A 14,658-nucleotide genomic window follows, 5' to 3' on the forward strand; every position below is an offset into this window, starting at 1 on the left:
AACAAAAGCTAAGAAACAGTACATCAATACATAAAAACAGCACACTAAACTAGTCTAAAACTATTCTACGCATTACGACGATCGCGTGGACATAAAGAACGCCTAAATGGAGCTAAAACACAAAAACTAGAGCTAAAACAAAATCTAGGGGCTTATCTGCGAGAAAAACTATGTTCCAGGGGGTTTCTGGGCAAAAACGAGGACTAAAACATAATTAAACTAAAACTCTGGGTCTAGCTCGCAAAAACAACAGACCTGGACAGTGGGTTCTATTTCTGGATAGCTCAGGGGGGTCTGTGCAAGATTCTGGGCCTGGTTTGAAATATTTTAACACTGAGTAGGACTGCGGGACCGTTGATGATAACGCCTGAGCGCCTGGTTGTAGTGTGCATTTCGGATTGCTGCTCGCCACCTTCATTCGTCAATGAAGTCCACATCGTCACGCCGCAGTTGTTCCTGCTTGGATTTGTCAAAAGCCTGGACCCGTGGTGAGCCCAGGTGAATTTCTGGGGGAAGGAATGCTTCAGCCCCGTAGACCAGGAAGAATGGGGTCTCCCCGGTGGCTCGGCTGGGTGTGGTCCGGTTGCCCCATAGTACGCACAGAAGCTCATCAACCCATTTTGCACCATGCTTCTTCAAACAGTTATAGGTGCGGGTCTTGAGTCCCCTAAGGACCTCTACATTCGCTCTCTCGACCTGTCCATTGCTGTGGGGATGTGCCACGGACGGAAAGCATAAATGGATGCCGATGTCCTCGCAGTACTCTTAGAAGAGTCTACTTTTGAATTGGGTCCCGTTGTCCTCGATGATGTGGTTTGGGATGCCAAATCTGCACACAATGGACTTGAGGAATGCGAGTGCTGATTTTTTGGTGATGTTCACCACAGGGTTAACCTCCGGCCATTTTGTGAATTTGTCAATGGCGACATAGAGGAACCGGTACCCGCCGACGGCCCGGGGGAATGGCCCCAGGATATCCATGCCCCATACGGCAAATGGCCATGAGGGCGGGATCATTTGCAGAGCTTGAGCCGGTGTGTGTATTTGCTTTGCATGGAACTGGCATGCTTTACAGGATCTTACCAGCTTAGCAGCATCCTGTAGTGTTGTCGACCAGTAGAAGCCATGCCGAAAGGCCTTACCAACAAGCGTGCGAGATGAGGAATGACTTCCACACTCGCCTCCATGGATCTCCGCGAGCAACTCGCGGCCCTCTTCCTGGGAAATGCACCGCATGAGGATACCATTGGCGCCACGGTAGTAGAGATCCCCTTCTACCACCGCGTAGCGTTTAGCCAATCGTACTATGCGCTCAGCGGACACATCGTCATCAGGAAGGATATTGTCTTTCAAGTAGTCCTGGATCTCGGAGATCCATGCATCGGAACCTCCCTGAGCAGGTAGGAGTGGCGCTATGAGGTCTCCAGGGTCCTCAACAGTGCACACAACCCTGGGCGGGCACCATGGATGGAATGCCGCTGGGACCGCTAGCTTCGAGGTGCTAGCTTGATCCCCTTCACCCATTTCGGCAGGCTGGGCGGTAGGTCTCAGCAACCGTCTTTCAAAGATGCCCTAGGGCACGGGTGCCCAGGTAGATGCTCTCACGGAGAGATCATCTGCTGCTGAGTTGAATTCGCGGGGAACATGATGCAGTTCCAAGGCGTCGAAGTCCTTCTCGAGCTTCCTCACGTGAATGAGGTATGCCGTGAGCTGGGGATTATTGCAGCTGCAATCTCCCCAGTCCTGCTTGATGATCAGCTAAGAATCTCCCTTCGCCAGGAGCTGCCGGACCCCCAAAGACAGGGCTTGTGTCAGGCCAAAGATCAAAGCTTCGTACTCTGCCATGTTGTTGGTGGCCTTGAACTCAAGGTGCACCATGTACTTCAGCTGATCTCCGTTTGGGTCGATGAGGACCACACCAGCTCCAGCCCACTGCTTGCGGACGGACCCATCGAAGAAGAGTGTCCAGTGGGGCTCGGTGAAGACTGGTGTCCTGACTTCCGGCTCCGGGGGTCCGGCGTTGAGGTCCGGACCCCAGAATTGCTTGGGGAAGTAGTCCATTCTGCTATGAAATCAGCCAAGATTTGGCTTTTGACTGCATGGCGGGGTTGGATGTCCAGCTGGAACTCAGCCAACTCTGCTGCCCACTTGGCGATGTTTCCCGTGGCGTTGGAGTTGTGCAGGATTGCTCTCAGTGGATAAGAGGTCACTACGACAACTCTGTGTGCCTGAAAATAGTGGCGCAGCTTCCTGGACGCAATAAGTATGGCATAGATAAGCTTATGTGTCTCAAGATACCTGGCCTTTGCCTCGTGGTGGACTTCGCTGACGTAGTAGACTGGCTTCTGGATGGTCCGGACCCTGGTCACCGTGTCCGGCTCGCCCTTGTCAACCACGTCAGGTCCTTGGGCCCCCAGCGGTTCTGGGTTCCCACTGGGTCGAAGCTCCTCCGGACCCCCTTGTCCGGGGTCCGGACCTTCAGACAGAGGAGTGGTTGCTGGACCCCCCATGTCCGTGATCCGGCTCACCATCCTTGGCCGGGGAGACCCTGGTGTCCCCCTGGCGAACTTGCTCCGTCCTCTCGGCCACCAGCACCATGCTGACCACCTCTGCAGACGCAACAAGATACAAAAACAACATCTCACCTGGCTCTGGAGCCACCAATATTGACAGTGAGGTGAGATGCTGCTTTAGTTCCTGGAAGGCTTGTTCAGCCTCTTCAGTCCAAGTGAATGGACCGGACCACCTTAATAGCTTGAAGAAGGGGAGGGCCCTCACAGCCAGCCTTGAAATGAAGCAGCTAAGAGCGGCCAGAGATCCAGTAAGCTTCTGGAAGTCCTTGATGCGGCCAGGAGGTCTCATCGCCTTGATCTTGGCTGGGTTTGCCAAAATGCCTCGATGTGAGACCAGGAAACCCAGCAGCTTCCCTGCCGAGACGCCGAAAACGCACTTCTCGGGATTCAGCTTCGTGCGCGTGGCGCATAGTTGGTCGAAGACAAGGGACAGGTCCTCAACTAGTGTTGACCCTACCTTAGTCTTGACTATAATGTCATCGACATACACCTCAACTATATCTCTAATTAGATTACAGAAAGTTTTGTTCATAGCTCGCACAAACGTGGGTAAGGCATTCCGCAGACCATATGGCATGACAATATAGCAATAAAGTCCATCCACTGTCACAAAAGCAGTATGTTTCCTATCCTCTCTAGACATCTGAATCTGGTGGAAACCAGAGTATGCATCTAGGAAAGACAAAAGGTCACACCCGGAGGTGGAGTCAACAATCTGATCGATACGTGGAAGAGGATAGGGGTCTCTAGGACATTCCTTGTTGAGGCTGGTGTAGTCGATGCACATCCGAAGCTTCCCATTGGCCTTTGGGACAACAACCGGGTTGGCCAACCACTCAGGGTGGTGGACCTCCTCGATGAAGCCAGCGTGTAGCAGCTTGCAGACTTCTTCACGGATGAAGTTCTGCCGCTCCACGGACTGCTTCCGAGGTTTCTGGCATACCGGCGTGGCATCGGGGTAGATCCTCAGATGGTGCTCGATCACTTCCCTAGGGATCCCGGGTATCTGTGACGGTCCCCAGGCGAACACGTCCACATTTGCCTGGAGGAAAGTGATCAGTGCGTCTTCCTATTTCTCCTCCAGGTTTCCCGCGATGTGGGTGGTTCTGGAGGAGTCCGCTCCGATCTGCACGGTCTTCGCGGGAACATTGTCCGGGTTGGACGGTTGAACCTTATGTGCCCTGGCATGCACCTTGGCTCGCGAGGTGGATGGGTCCTCCTCGGAACGTGCAGCCACTGCCACCAGAGCATGCAGTTTCTCAATTGCAGCGACGGTAGTGGTGTGGTCACCCCGCACGGTGAGGGCACCGGCAGGGGAAGGCATCTTCAGGACCAAATACCCATAATGGGCAATGGCCATGAAACAGTAGAGAGCCGGCCTGCCAATGATGGCATTGAACGGGAGGTTCACCTCCGCAACATCGAACTGGACGCTCTCTGTGCGGAAGTTCCCCTCGGTCCCGAACGTGACCGGCAGAGTGATGCTCCCCAGAGGGAACACCGGATGTGGGCCCGCAGAGATGACAGGAGCTCAAGACCAAGCATCAGTTCCGCCGGTCACCAAACCTGTCACATATGAAGAGCTGACTACAGAGCGCAAGCAAAAATACGATGAGATCAAACCTCAGTTCGAAGCCGATCTCATCGGCTCTTTTGAGAGGACCCGCAACCATGGCATCAGGTGGAAGGGGTTCTCACCGGAGGGCGCTCTCGACAATGTTGATCTGTCTGTGCCATCAGAGGAACGCACCAGGGCCCTACGCCAGGAGATGAACTACATGGTGGCTCACACACTCCATCGGCACTCAGAAAGCCTGGTGAACGAGCTCGAGCTCGTGGCACATCGCGTTGTCCAGGAGGTGATCAAGAACCAGTACTCCCCGTCAGGACCAATCCTAGGGAGCCACAGGGGAGAAGCTGCACTGCAAACCAAGCCACCAGTGTCCTACTCGCTCGCGGCAGCTGGACAGCAGAATTCGCCGATCTATGTCGTCCACAAGATCGGCGGTGATCCTGGAGAAGGCCAGTTCCTCACCGAGCTGCCCAAGGAGATCCCGTATGGCTACATGTGTGCATACATCCCTGACAGCATCAATCCAACACGCTCAGTACAGTTGGTAAGCCCAGGAGCTTCTGGAGCAGATGCGGAGAAACAAGCGTGGCTGGCAAAGTACGCTACCGGGCCGAGTGTTGAGCCATCGGCCCTAGGAGTTCTTAGTGTGGAGCAGGTTAGTGCAATACTGAGAGACCAGTTTGGCATCCTGCCCAAGAGAAAAGCAATCGGCTATTCCAAGCCGTATCCAAAGTGACTACGACTTGATCCCGTTGCCACCCAAGTATCGGCTCCCTGAGTTCACCAAGTTCAATGTGTCAGAAGGAGCCAGCTCCATCGAGCATGTGAGCCGATACTTAACGCAGCTTGGGATGATCTTAGTGTCGGATCCGTTGAGGGTCCGGTTCTTCGGCCAATCTCTTACAGGCCCAGCTTTTGGATGGTACGCGTCATTGGCACCAGATTCGATTCGAACTTGGAGGCAGCTGGAAGATCAGTTCCATACCCAATATCACTCAGAGGCTGCTGAAGCTGGGATTGCCGACCTCGCACAAGTCAGGCAGAAGCGAGGAGAGACTGTGTCAGAATACATATAGCGCTTCAGAGAGGTCAAGAATCGATACTATTCATCACGCATTACGGAGAAGGAAACAGTTGATCTGGCAGTTCTGGGACCCGCTAAGCCGATCAAGGATATGGCTTTCCAATTGGAGTTCACGTCTCTGGCGCACCTGGTGCAGAAGCTTACCACATATGAGCTTTATCATCCTGAGCTGTACCAGGACAAGTTCAAGCGCCATGTGAACATGGCCCAAGCGGATGAATCCGATGACTCTGGCGAGGAGCAAGAAGTGGCCGTGGCAGAGTGGACTCGGGGGGCAAACCCCGTCCCGTGCAAATGGTTCAAACACCAGGGGCTTGTGAAGGGCTTCGACTTCAACATAGCCAAAGCAGAGCAAATATTTGATCTGTTGCTCAAAGAAAAACAGCTGAAGCTCCCAGAGAATCACAAGCTGCCAACTGCACAAGAGCTGCAGGGGAGGCTATACTGTAAATGGCATCACTTGTTCACTCATGCCACGGGTGAATGCAAGGAGCTGCGTCGTCAGATTCAATCGGCTATCGAGCAAGGCCGATTAATTCTGGCTCAACACACGATGAAGGTCAACATGAAGCCCTTCCCACAAGTCAATGTGGTAGAATTGTCAGACTTCACTCCTACGAGCCAGAATTTTTCATTCCAGATCAACATGGCGGGGCCTGTACACCGTCGTGACGAGCAAAGGAGAGAGGCCGTTTCTGGCAAATGGCCCCAAGATCAAAATGAGCTAGGGCGACAGCATGTTACTGAAGAGCAAGTGCGACACATCCGTAATCATCTCCCAACTTCTGATCGGCTTCTGGAAAAATATGAATATCAACACAAGCTGCATCGCCGATATCAATTGGAAGAAGAGGAGTATGAGTGCCGCACAGGGAGGACGCTGGGAAGGCGCCAGGCTGTACGTGACCACTGGCATTGCCCTTTTCTTCAGGTACTGTTGGAATTCCGGCATGAGCTGATTGCCCACTATAGATGATTGTCTAGAGTGCAGGCCTCGGACACGCCAGTCAGGCGAGACATCGGTGTTCCGGCGCTTGGGGCCCAAAGTGCGTCACGACAATCACGTTGAGCGGCCGACCAGGGGTGATCTCGAGCCGGAAGAAGAAGATAGGTACCATCGCCCACGGTGGTTTCCTGACGGGCTTAATCGCTCACAGAAGCGCAGAGTGCAGCGCCTGCGCAATCTGGAAGAGGCAGAGGCAAGATACCTTGACGTGCTGAGGAAGGCGCGTCCAGATCTTGTGGAACAGGTCAGGCACCCGCGAAGGATGGAAAGGCGCCCTCCAAGAAAAGAGTGGCACCCCAAGCAGACAAAAGCCGATGAGAAGCCATCGGCTGATGTGAACATAGTGTTCGTGCTCCCATCAGAATTCCGGGCACCCCAACCGGAGGATTTGCCTATTGCACAGTTAGATCTTGGCCCCCGGCCGATCATCTTCGAGAAGCCAAAGAAAAAAGCTACAAACATTTGAAGGGGCTGTATCTCAAGGGCTTCATCAACGGTAAACCCGTTAACAAAATGTTGGTTGACACCGGTGTTGCAGTCAACCTGATGCCATATTCAGTACTGCGCCAATTGGGGCGTTCTTCTGCCGACCTAATCAAGACCAACGTAACGCTCAATGACTTCAATGGGCAGCCATCAGAGGCAATGGGGGTTCTTAATGTGGAGCTGACAGTGGGTCGCAAGACGATGCCAACTTCATTCTTCATCGTCAACAGTAAGAGTACATACACGGTGTTGCTTGGGAGAGATTGGATTCACACCAACTGTTGTATTCCTTTCACAATGCATCAGTATCTGGTCCAATGGGATCGCGATGAAGCAGAAGTGGTCCCTGCAGACGATTCCAGTGAGGTCTCGCTCGCAGATATGAATGCCTGGGACGCAGAAGGACAAGAGCCGATCTCAGGGATTTCACTGGAAGACTGTGATCGGATCGAAGCAACACAAAACAGACTGAGGCTGGTCTTATCCACCGGCCTCACAGAGTAAACACGTCCTGGCGTGCTACGGGGTGTAATAGTGATAGAGAGGCCGGTCCTAGCGACCGGCCCCAAAAAATAGAAAAATCCTATTTGGGGTTGAAATTGTTGCATCATGTACATACGATGGCCTGCTCTGGCAGTTGGCCACTCATTGACTATTTGGTTTCGGATGATAATGGAAGTATAAAAGGGGCCAGCCCGTGGGGTTGGCCAAATAATTATTCTTGTCATCTCCCTGTGTTTGCCGCCGATCTTATCGATAACGAAGACTCGCCTGCGTTCGCAGCTGGTTTTTCAGACGACGGCAAGCTGGGATACGGGTTCACATCAGCTGATGATTTGGAAGAGGTTGACATCGGCCCTGGGGATAAGCCACGGCCGACATTTATCAACAAAAAGTTGGATCCGGCCTTGCGTGAGGAGATGATTGCACTGCTGAAAGAGTACCGGGATTATTTCGCATGGGACTACACTGAGATGCCCGGTCTGGACAGAAGCATCATCGAGCATCGGCTCCCGCTCAAGAAGGGGTTTCGGCCGTTTCAGCAACGAGCACGTCAAATGAAGGCCGAAGTCCTAGAAGAAGTCAAGAAAGAGGTGGAGAAGATGTTGGATGCTGGGTTCATCAGGCCGTGCCGGTATGCAGAATGGATCTCCAGTGTGGTACCGGTACAAAAGAAGGATGGCCGATGGCATGTCTGCGTCGATTTTAGAGATCTCAATAGCGCGACGCCAAAGGACGAATACCCGATGCCTATTGCAGAGACATTGATCAACGCATCTGCCAGCCACAAAATGATGAGTTTTATGGATGGTAATGCCGGTTACAACTAGATCTTCATGGCCCCAGAAGACGTGCACAAGACCGCGTTCAGAGTGCCAGGCGCAGTCGGCTTGTTAGAATATTTGGTCATGACCTTTGGACTGAAAAATGCCGGTGCAACGTACCAACGTGCCATGAATTACATCTTTCATGATCTCATCGGCAAACTGGTAGAAATTTATATTGATGATGTCGTGGTCAAATCCAAATCAGCTGGGGGGCATCTAGAAGATCTGCGTCAAGTCTTGGAGCGGACTCGAAGGCTTGGGCTCAAAATGAACCCAAAAAAGTGCGCTTTTGGCGTATCGGCCGGTCAATTTCTGGGATTCTTGGTGCATGAATGGGGAATCGAGATCGGCCTGAAGAGTCAAGAAGCCGTGAAGACGATGAAGCCGTGAAGATGATTTATTTCTAATCTGTCTGGGCGAATCGAACCGTTCATGGGTTTAGTGAAGATCAAATCCGATGATGAGTTTCGCTGGGGGGCAGAACAGCAGCAAGCTTTCGATGAGATAAAAGAATATTTATCAAAGCCTCCAGTGTTGGTTCCTCCTCAGCATGATAGGCCATTCTATGTGTCCCTATCCGTGGTTGACACTTCCATTGCTTCAGTGTTAGTCCAGAAGCATGACGGCCAGGAGAGGTTGGTTTTCTACCTGAGCAGGCGCATGTTAGACGCCGAGACCAGGTATCCTGAAATCGAGAAGCTTTGCCTTTGCTTATTCTTTACGTGTACAAAGCTTCGACATATTTTGCTCTCGGCAGAAACAATTGTCATATGCAAATCGGATGTCATAAAGCATATGCTGTCGGCTCCTGTTCTGAAAGGCCGGCTTGGAAAATGGATGTTTGCATTGTCAGAGTTCGATATTCGGTATCAGCCTGCAAAAGCAGTCAAAGGATAGGCACTGGTGGATCTTGTTGCGGACAGGGTCAGCACTGATATTGCTGCACTATTTATTCGTGCTTGGGCTATGTTTTTTGACGGATCGGCTTGTGATGATAGGTGCGGTGTGGGAATTCTGTTGGTCTCGCCTCAAGGGGCGACTTACTCCTTTTCCATCAGGATGACTGCCCCATGCACCAATAATTTAGTGGAATATGAAGCTGTTCGCAAAGGGATGGAACTGCTCCTCGAAGCTAGTGCAGAAGCGGTGGAAATTTTTGGAGATTCGAAGCTGGTGATTTCTCAGCTCACGGAAGAATATAGATGTGAGAGCGAGGCTCTTTTCCCAATATGGATGCAATGCTGCGAGTTGATGTCACAATTCAGGTACATTAATTTCCACTGGATACACAGAACTCTGAACAATGAAGCCAATGATTTGGCACAGATGGCTTCTGGATATAAGGAAACAGCCGATGGAGTCGATGTCGAGGTTCAGTTTCTAGAACCTGGAGACTGGAGAGCCGATATCTTCAATTATTTGAAGGATTCAGCTCGGGGGGCACCCAGGAGAATAAGACTCAAGGCTATGAAGTATGTTCTGATAGGGGATGACATGTTCTACAGGACCTTAGAAGGACTACGGCTTAATTGTCTGGGGCCTTCAGAGTCAAATCGGCTCTTGCATGAGGTTCACGAGGGAACCTGCGGTACTCACCAATCGGCTCACAAGATGAAGTGGCTGATTAGGCGATCGGGTTATTACTGGCCCACTATGCTTGAAGATTGCTTCAAATATTACAAGAGATGTCAGGCATGTCAGAGGTTTGGCAAAATTCAGATAGTGCCAGCATCTGTAATGAATCCTATCATCAAACCGTGGCCATTCAGAGGTTGGGCCATGGACATGATTGGTCAGATCAACCCGTCATCTAGCAAGGGCCACCAGTGGGTTTTAGCTGCTACAGATTGTTTCACAAAGTGGGTAGAAGCAGTGCCCATGAGATCGGTAGCGTCAAAAGATGTGATCAGCTTTGTCAAAGAGCACATCATTCATAGGTTTGGGATCCCTCAGACCATTACGACCGGTGGAGGATCGGTCTTTATATCAAAGGAGTTCAGGAAGTTCGCCGATGACATGGGAATTAAGCTGATCAGATCATCTCCATATTATGCCCAAGCTAATGGACAGGATGAAGCATCTAACTAGAGCCTCATCAAGCTCATAAAGAGAAAGATCGATGAATATCCTAGGCGCTGGCATGAGGTTTTGTCAGAAGCTTTGTGGGCATATCATATTTCATGTCACGGATCCACCAAGACATCGCCGTACCATTTAGTCGACGGCCAAGACGCTGTGCTACCATGGGAAATTACGGCTGGATCAAGGCGTGTTGAGTTCCAGAACGAGCTGACAACTGAACAATATGCAGCCTTGATGAATGACAATGTGGAGGACCTGACAGAGCTAAGGCTTTGGTCATTGGAGAAGATTAAGGAAAACAAGGCTAAAGTTGCTCGTGCGTACAACAAGAGGGTCAAGCCAAAGAATTTCAAGGTTGGAGATTTGGTTTGAGAGGCAGTGTTGCCATTAGGAACTAAAGATAAAAAGTATGGCAAGTGGTCTCCAACTTGGCACGGGCCGTACAAGAGTGATCAGGTTTTGCCTGGGAATGCTTACATGCTCGAGGAATTGGACGGCACCAAGTTTTCTGTCGCTGTCAATGGCCAACACCTCAAGAAGTATTTCCCGAGCATGTGGGAAAGCGAGTAACGAAAGCCGATGAGATCCATCTGGCTGCAGTGTAATAGGCCAACACGTTGAGTTGGCCAGTAAAAAAAATCATGAGAGGCCAACACGTTGAGTTGGCCAATAAAAGAAAAAAAAAAGAGATAATATATGAGAGGCCAACAAAAAAAAATCATGAGAGGCCAACACGTTGAGTTGGCTAGTAAAAAAAAGAAGAGAAAGAAAGAGATAATATATGAGAAGCGAGATAGCCGATGTGTAACCATCGACTTAAGATGTTTTTAAATAGTTACAAGTTTCAGGTTAACAGGCAGTAATGATTGTTTGTTGAGCCTATCTATTGGTTCAGGAATTCTTCTATGGCATGGATGGCTTCCGTACGGATGCCGTCTGTTCGTGCTATGATTGCTTCATCATCCTTGTCATCGCCTGTTACTATTTGCCGACTCAAGGTGTTTATCTCTGCAAACTCTGCTTGTATCTACTCGGCTATTTCCTGGGTTTCCTGTTTGGAGTTTGCAATGGAAGCTTCCTCAGCCTCGATGAGTTTCTTGGTTGTACGAACTTTTTCTTCGAGTTCTGCCAATTCTTTCTTCAGGATGTTGAGTTGGTTCATGTTGGCAGACAACGCATCTTTGATATCTAGAGTTGCCTTTTTCTGGTTGAGGGCCTTGCACTTTTGGGTAATGTCAGCTTTCAGAGAAGCTTGAGAGCGACGTGCTTCTATCCTTTGTTGTGCTTTCTTCACCTCTGCCCGAAAGAAAGGAAGATGGCCGGCTGGCCAGAGTTTGACTCGAAGTAATTCTTGAAGCTGGGTTTCTATCTGCTCGAGAATTTCTTTTATCTTGCTGGAATCATTAACCAGAGTAATGATCGGAGCATATAGTAGATCCTTGATGAGTTGAAGCTGATTTGCCAAGTTAGCCGATTGCTGCAAAGATGGTGTTTTTGCTCCAGGGACAGTCAGACCCATTGATGCCGGGTCAAAGGAAAGTAAGCCTGAAATGTCAAAGCCCTATGGACATATCTGAAGTTAGAGCACGGTGCTTTTATGAAGCTATCGGCTGGTTCAGAATTGGTTCTTGTAACGTTACCTGTTCTGAAGAAGCGTTGGGTGATTCAAGAGTGATCGTCCTAATAGAGCTTGTGTCAACATCAAGAACATTGACTGTGTCGGCTTGCCCCTCGCTTGCCTCTATCAGTACATTAGGATTTGCAGTCATCTCATGTTGTACTGGGCTTTCTGCATTGGGGATGTCTTCAGCCATGTTCTGAAAATAAAATTATGGTCAACTAGGATATATGTGCATAAGGAAGAAGTTTCAGAAAAGATGAATCACCTGGTTGGAGTTAGTATCTGATGGACTTGGGGAAGATTGGACGATCTTTTTAATGATCCTTCTTGTAATCATCTTCCTCTTTTTGGTTGGAATTCGGGGGGCAACAATTGCAGAAACTTGTCTTCGTTTGGAAGCCGACTGAAGTAAGTCTGGCTGAATGGTCATTATCACTTTCTTCATTAGTGATGATCCCTTGCAGAAGAGTACGTCAGGGGCAGTTGGAAGAAAGTGGAATGGCTCCCCGTTGCTGGTCATAGGTTCTGGACCATCCTGTTGCTGCTAACAGGGTGAGCAGGATTAGTCAAGTAAAGGAGTGGAGGACTTAGAAAGGATGAATGTATAAATTCAGTACCTCTTCCTCGGGGATTACATATTCAGGATCAATTTGCTGCAGTCGAGGACCTAGAGCTTTTCTGAAAATATGGGTTTTCCACATTCCCCACCATGTGCTAAAATCGATTGATGAAAGATCAAAGGACAGGTCGGCTGGTATTGGAATGTGGAGATCATCGAACATGCTGTAGCATCTTGAGCTGGTGAGACCAACAGGCAGATCGGCTCTACTCTCCACCAAGTGGTGAATATGGAAGTGGGGAGGGACTTGTCCTAAGCCGAATTGCCGAGCTGCTATGACTGGTTGGTAGGTTTCATAACCTGGCTTGATAATTCTATTAGAGGTACTCATGCCAACAGGGAGGAAACCAGGTCGAATCATCAGGGAATATAGATGCCGAGTGCTATCGTCATCGGCAAAACTATCCAGTCTGAAGGCAGTTGTATTCTCAAAGGATTCAGATTCAGTGAATGGGAAAAAGAGAGGATTGTCTAGTCCTTTATAGAAGACTCTGAACCAGTTTCTGCATCTACTGAATTCAGTTTACTGCCAGGAAAACTGAATAAAGCTTGGCCATAGCTAGTACATCTAATTGGTTTTCCACTCTCATCAGGAAAAGAGTTTTTGGTCAGGCCTTGGAAGTTTGGGATATGGTGCTGAAAGTATAGTTGTGCCCACAACTGAATAAACCACCAAGGGCCTCCAGTTCTCAGTTTCTTTTGGTTAAGCAAGTTAGATGTCATTAAACGGAGATATATGTAGGTTTCTCTAAGGAAAAGTTTACCTAGGCCGGTGTGATTGCCATGGGCCAGGTGATAGGCCAAGGGAATGTAATTCTTGGTTGGAGTTAAAGAAGGACCACAGAAGATGAAGTGCTCTAGCCAAAGATTTAAGAAGGCTGTGTGTTCTTTTTCAGTCACTAGGCCTTTTGTTTTCATATGCTGGTTCATGTAAGTGCCCCAGTTTGTGCAGTTTGCCTTAGAAGAAAGTTTAAAGGGGACTTCAGCCATTTCGTGGGCAGTAGGATTAGGAGATCTAATGTCTAGGCCAGTGATCATGGTGACATCTAGCAAAGTAGGGGTCATGGGTCCATGACCGAAGAAGAAGCTGTTCAGGGCATCAGACCAAAAGTAGCCGATGGTTTTCAGAAGATTTTCATCTTTGTCGAGAGGAGACAGTGATAAGCTAAGTGCATCGGCTCTGTTCAAATCCTGCCACAAGGGCATATAAGCTTTTGCTACTCTACTGTACCATGTAATCCAGCTCTCAGGGGGGTTAGGCCAGGCTCTTAAGCAGTCAGCCCAGAGGTTCAAATCAATGTTTTGACTCATGAAAGGGATCCTATTTGCTTCACAAGAGATCAGATCTATGGGATTTTCGAAAGTTCGTGGGCCAAGACAGAAAGATTTTGGATTGGAAGGATGCGGCAGAAGGATGTCTGACACCTGAAGTTCAGAAATTCAGAAGTATGCATATGGTGTCATGTTTCAGAGTTTAGTGTTTCAGAGGCTTAGTAAGCTGAGGAAAACTAAAGGATTAGGCCGAATATTACCTTCAGGCCGCAGATTGCCGCATCATCGATTGCAGAGTTTGTCGTCTGAGCTGCAGAATCTGCCATGGTTCAGATCCGTTGACTTGGGGTTTGGTTGCTGTGGGCCCTGATTCGAATTCCGGGTGCTTGGAGAGTTCTTGCTCGGATTTGTAGAGCTGGGTTTTCGAATTACGTTCGGATTTAAAAGCTTGTTTCGAGTTCGGTTCAAGGTGGAAGTAATACTCTACTCTTGTGCGGGTTGCTTCTAGTTTAAATTTCGTCGGCTCTTGGATATTTATAGAAGCCTGATGCGTTGCCATCGGCTTTTTGGAAAGTAAACAAGTATACAGAATTGAAGGAAGTCGATTTCATTAAAAGGAAAAGTAGATTGTTACAAAGGAATTAATCCTTCGGCTTTACAATTCTACTCCTACAGTACTACTTCTACCGCTCGTAGGTACCTAGTACCTACGGCGTTTGGGGTTCTGGGTCGGCACATCTCCGCCGCCATCGCTGTCGTCGTCGTCGCTGCCGAAGGCGCTGTTGCCGCCTTCAGACCCGAAATCGCTTCAGCCGTCGCCGCCGCCATTGTATTCTTCCTCGCTGTCCTCCTTGGAGGACCCGAGGAACCGAAAGGGCTTTCCGCCCATCGGCTCGTCGTCGTCGGAGGGGGAGTCGATCTCCTCTTCCGAGGAGGAGTCGACTCCGTCCGAAGAGGGGTCTTCCTCGTCGCTGCTCTCCGACTCCTCCTGGAACAGGAGCCGGAGGTCTTCTC

This window comes from Panicum virgatum, chromosome 6K (genome assembly GCF_016808335.1).
Source record: "Panicum virgatum strain AP13 chromosome 6K, P.virgatum_v5, whole genome shotgun sequence".
In the NCBI taxonomy this organism is placed as follows: Eukaryota; Viridiplantae; Streptophyta; class Magnoliopsida; order Poales; family Poaceae; genus Panicum; species Panicum virgatum.